Raw genomic sequence first — 6,000 nt, forward strand, 5'->3', positions numbered from 1 at the left:
GGTTTGAAAATCAAATTTGTAAGGTCTGATAATGGAGGAGAGTATGACAAATCAGAGTTCAAGGCATTCTGTGCAACTGGGGGAATCAGATTGATGAGAATAGTTCTTGGTAAGGCAAGGCAGAATGGAATTGCTGAGAGGATGAACAGAACAATAAATGAGCGTGCAAGGAGTATGAGGATACACTGTGGGCTGCCCAAAACATTTTGGGCGGATGTTGTGAGCACAGTTGCATACTTGATCAACAGGGGACCATCAGTTCCTTCAGGGTTCAAGATTCCAGAGGAGGTGTGGACAGGAAAAGAGCTCAAGTACTCACACTTGAGGACTTTTGGTTGCATTGCTTATGTTCATGTTGATACAGAAAAGAGAGACAAGCTTGATGCCAAGGCTGTGAAGTGTTACTTCATAGGCTATGATTCTGATTTGTTTGGTTACAGGTTTTGGGATGACAAGAATAGAAAGATCCTGAGACATTGTGACGTGAAATTTGATGAGTCTGTCCTGTATAAGGACATAGAGCAGAAGGCTCTAGAAATTACAAAGCAAGTGGGAGTTGAGGTTGAATTGGAGAAGAGTAACCCCAGAGACGTTGAAGCAGATACTCAACCAACTCCTACTGAAGAATCTGAAGTGGAACAAGTTACACCTGAGCAGGTGTTAAGGAGATCATCCAGAACCATCAGGGCACCAGATAGGTATTCACCTTCATTACACTATCTATTTCTGACTGATGAGGGGGAACCAGAGTTTTTTGATGAGGCCCTACAGGTGGAGGATTCGATCAAGTGGGAGCAAGCCATGGATGATGAGATGAGGTCACTTGAGAAGAACGACACATGGGTGTTGACTGAGTTACCTGCAGTGAAGAGATCTTTGCTGAACAAGTGGGTGTTCAGAATTAAGACTGAACCAGATGGCAAAAGAAGGTTCAAGGCTCGTTTAGTGGTTAAAGGATATTCACAAAGGAAAGGTATTGATTATGCTGAGATATTTTCTCCTGTTGTGAAGTTAACCTCTATTCGAATTCTATTGAGTATTGTTGCATCGGAGAATTTGCATCTAGAGCAAATGGATGTAAAAACAGCGTTTTTACATGGAGATTTGGACAAAGAGATCTATATGCAGCAACTGGAAGAATTTGTGGTTTCAGGCAAGGAACACATGGTGTGCAAGCTCACCAGGAGCTTGTATGGACTAAAGCAAGCACCAAGGCAGTGGTACAAGAAGTTTGACTCCTTCATGACCAAGAGTGGATTCTGCAAAGCTGAAAAGGATCCGTGTTGTTACTTCGAGAAATATACTGATTCATATGTCTTTCTACTCTTGTATGTGGATGATATGTTGATTGCAGGATCTAGTATGAGGGAGATTAACAATCTGAAGATAAGGTTGTCTGCAGCATATGAGATTAAAGATTTGGGTCCAGCGAAGCAGATTTTAGAGATGAGGATTTCTCGGGATAGATCTGCTTGCACTTTAAATCTATGTCAGGAGTTGTACATTGAGAAGGTGTTGAGCATATTCAGGGTTAATGATGCTAAACCCAGGACTACTCCATTGGCAAATCACTTTAAATTGTCAAAGAAGCAGTCACCCAAGACAGCCGAGGAGCGTGAGCATATGGCACTTGTTCCATATGCTTCAGCAGTTGGGAGTTTGATGTATGCTATGGTCTGCACTAGACCTGATATAGCACATGCAGTGGGAGTTGTTAGCAGGTACATGGCGAACCCGGGCAAAGAGCATTGGGAAACTGTGAAGTGGCTTCTGGGATATATGAGAGGTACATCCAGTACTTCACTCTGTTTTGGCAAAGGCAAGATGACTCTACAGGGTTTTGTGGATGCTGATCTTGGTGGGGATGTGGACTCGAGCAAGAGTACATCCGGGTACATTTACACCATAGGTGGAACAGCAGTGAGTTGGATGTCCAGGCTTTAGAAGTGTGTTTCTCTTTCATCTACTGAAGCTGAGTATGTGGCAATAGCTGAAGTTGGGGAAAGAGATGATATGGCTGGCAGATTATCTGGAGGAATTGGGCAAGAAGCAGAGCGAGAAGATTCTTTACTCAGATAGCCAGAGTGCCATACAGTTGGTGAAAAATCAAGTCTATCATTCGAATACAAAACACATCAGAAGGCGGTACCATTTCACTCGCACGGTAGTGGAGGATGGTGATAGGTGCTTGGAAAAGATAGAGGGTGCAAAGAACCCGGCAGACATGTTGACGAAATGTGTTGATGTTGGGAAACTGGGGTTATGCAAAACCTCAGTTCGTCTTCTGTAGTTGTTGCTACAGATCTTGCGGTGCGGTAAAGATGTTGATGATGAAGAGTTTTTTTTTAGAATGTATTTTTTTGGATGACTGAATCAGTCTCCAAGTGGGAGAATTGTTGGGTTGTGGAGCCTGATTAATATGTGATGTACTGTCATATATTAATGTTCTCGCAGTTCAACCTCCGCGGTAAGGTTGCCAGGGGGTTATAGGGGGCGGGGGTTAGGCTGTACTATTTATTCTCCATTTATTCTCTGTAACCAAATATACTCTGAATTATTAATATATATACCCCACCGTCATGGAAGTTTACCCACGAGGTGTTACCACGAAATATTGGTTTCTCTCTTTCTCTCTCTAGATCTCTCATCTCTCTCTCTCTCTCTCTCGAAAGTTCTTGTGTTCTTCATTCATCAAGTGCGTGTGTGTGGATTCGATCCTAACAATAGAACCTTAATTTAGTTAAGGTGTGTCCTGAGATTTCAGTCATAGTCCGGGGGATACTTGTGCATTTTCCTAGAAAAAAATAAAATATCTAAAACTATACATTTTGAAGCAATTAATCTTGAATAGTAAAAAGTATACTTATATGTACAGAACTTGGACCACTAAAAGTGCAAAAGAAAATGAGCAAAAATTTCAAAAGAGCAACATTTAGATGGAAGGATGGATATCGTTAAATTATATGTTGTTTTTAATGGTTATAAATTCTTCCGGTCTTAGTTTATTTGTTTTATCAAGAAATTTTATGTATTTATAATCAGAACCAGTGCACATTAAATTAACAAAAAAGATTACATGTCAATTTTTCGCAAACAAAATTTGCATAAGTAACTTTACAACATACGTACAATTTATTTTGAAATTATATATTAACTATTAGGCTAAGATTAATGAGTACACAAACAAAAGATCAAGTCTGCACAAATATGAAAATTGAAAATGTCAGTAGAATGTATTTCAGTATAATAGGCAGATACATAAGAAGATACTAACAATGATCAATTGTCACAACTAACAAAAAATTATAAAATTTGAAGTATAACATATTTCTTATACAACAAATAAGAATCCGCATTTTCATAGAGTTTCTATAAACACTATATTCAGCGACAATAATTTCTTAAAATATGTTTGTATCAGTAAACAAAAGTGGGCTACAATTTCTTGAGAAAACAAATAAGGACAAGTGGGCTACAATTTCTTGATAAAACAAATAAGGACAAATTAGCAATTAGTCATAATACATAACATAATTAGTTAAAACAATAATGTTTTAATATATTTACCTAAAATGTCAGTATGTCAATCAAAAAGTGATACATTGGACCAAAATATAAGCCAATTAAAAAAACGTAAAAGAAAACCAATTATTATCATTTGCCCACCTTTTACGTTTCCTTCCCCCACATTTAACGTTTTTCAGTTCCGTTTTTTTTTTTTTCATTTTCTCACCAAATCCAGAAACACAAATCACCGTTTGTTCAACAAATATCTGTTTTAATTGAAGGAATATCTTGTTTGGAAAAGGTAATCTCGTGAATTTAGTGATTTTATTTTAATTTTGTTTTAAAGAGCACCAATTATGGTGTGTCGGATTTCCCATCAATTTTTTCGAGTTTTAAGCGAATTTGTTTAGATAATCATTAATTATTTATATATTTTCAGATTTTCTGTTTGTTCAACAAATCTCCATCTTAATTCATGGAGTATCTTGTGTTGGTAAAAGTAATCTCGTGAATGTACATAAATATTTGACAATGAAACACCTCCACAACATAGCAAGATTAACGTTGATTTTGAGGACATTAATACGATTCAAATAGATTAGTCATTGTCTATTTTTGTATCTTCAGTATTTTGGTTAATAGACATTGATTTTGGTAGCATTTTACTTTGTTAAGGAAGCTTCCAATGTTATGATGTTCTGGTAATTTTACATTTAAAGTTTTGACCTTTTTTTCCATAATTTTAATGTTTTGCGTGAAGTCCTGTATATTGTTTCTGGTTATTATTGCGTGAATTCATGTATATTTGTTATGCGAATGTGGTGTTTATTTTATATAGAGTAGTTTTTGTTATATGTTTTATTTTTTTGTGTATTTGATTGTAAAACTAGTTTGTTTGGAATTTGGATGATTGAATTGATCCTGTTAGATTTTTCAAGCTTAAAGGTGGCATTTGTCGTTCCATGTTAAGCTAATGGATTTGAACTAATACATTAAAATTGAGACCTGTCATCATATTAAAATAGGTAGCTTCAAGATTGAAGTTTGTGGCTTTTATGTAGTCTTTTAGGCAGATTTAGTTCTGAAGCCAGTATTTTCGTAACTGAGTCGCGAGAAAGACTGTCTTTGTACAAATTGTTACTTGCTTGGGAAATGGAAGAATTGGTGTCTCATTTTGTATAAAATAAAATATCCCTTCTTTATGTGTGTGAGAATGGAAGTGCTTAGTAAAATTATATATGACTACCTGATGAATAATGACTTCATAAGTTGCATATATAGGTTTTAATCTTATGATATTATGATACTTTTTTGTATTGAATATGCTAAATGGAAATACAAGTTATAAATAACCAAATTACATTATATTTGTTTGTATATTATACATGTTTGAATCTTAACTGTACCAATAAGACATACATTGTATTTTATTTTGGCTAGAGCAATACAACAGTGATATTGGAATACAATCTAATTATAGAAACTCAAACTGATCCAGTAAAATATTATCTTCATGCTTTAAAGTTCAAAAACTCACTACAGTTTTAATCATAATTGCATTACTAATATATATTTTGGCTAAAGATATACAACATTGATATTGAAATACAAACTTATTGACATTCAATTTGCATTTGAAATACAAAATTATATCGAAATATATCCTGATATTTGAAATACGAACTGAGCAATAAAATTAATAACTACAATTTTAAAGTGAAATGATAATAATTTAATAAAAGTGGATATTGAAATTTAAATAAATTTATTTTGGATATACTTACTATATGTTTTATGTTTTCACCAAAACTGTATTATCAGTATCATTTTTATTTTACAAATAATTTGTATTTTTATTTTTTATCATATATACTTAATTTTTTAAAACTTTAATAAGGCTGCCAAAATGTTCTTATTCATTATAAACATATACCAACGTTTTCTTTTTTTTGTATTTCAAGTTATACATAACTAGTATTTTGTTTTTTTTAAAAAAAAATTAAAATCTTTGACTTAAAAAAAACTTCAATCACACTTCAATGTAGTTAATTGTTTAATATATAAGCTCAATTAATAACAAGAATACAAATACATTTTGGATGAACACATATTCAAAAGATTTCTAATAAGTAATTATCTAAAACAGAGGACATTATAAAATTGGGAACAATTGTTGGGAAAACGCGGACGAGCACAAAAATATATATGCTAAAAGTAATGGAAATAAAATGGGAAAATAACGACTCCAAGAATTTTACGTGGAAACTTTTCTGAATAAGGGAAAAAACCACGGGCCAAGAGGAGCAATTGATATTACTATAGTAAGGAATTTTACGCTGTGTAGTCACGAATACAATACTCAAAGTGACTACTACACACTCAAAAGGAACAACACTCTTTTGGTTTCCGTCTTACTAAAATATTGCTCACACTCTATTTTTCTTCACAGACTATTTTCTTGTATAGTCTATGGAATACCTCACTTTGCTCTCA

At 34.0% G+C, this 6,000-nt stretch overlaps 1 long non-coding RNA gene across 1 annotated transcript; it reads left to right on the top strand.

Moving 5' to 3' along the window:
- Positions 1–3,647: 3,647 nt before the first annotated feature.
- On the top strand, positions 3,648–4,232 carry LOC107028229. Its single transcript, XR_001457805.2, has 2 exons — positions 3,648–3,808; positions 3,947–4,232. It is a non-coding gene; the product is annotated as an uncharacterized LOC107028229 (long non-coding RNA).
- The last annotated feature ends 1,768 nt before the right edge of the window (positions 4,233–6,000 follow it).

This window comes from Solanum pennellii, chromosome 8 (assembly GCF_001406875.1).
Source record: "Solanum pennellii chromosome 8, SPENNV200".
NCBI classification, from domain to species: Eukaryota; Viridiplantae; Streptophyta; class Magnoliopsida; order Solanales; family Solanaceae; genus Solanum; species Solanum pennellii.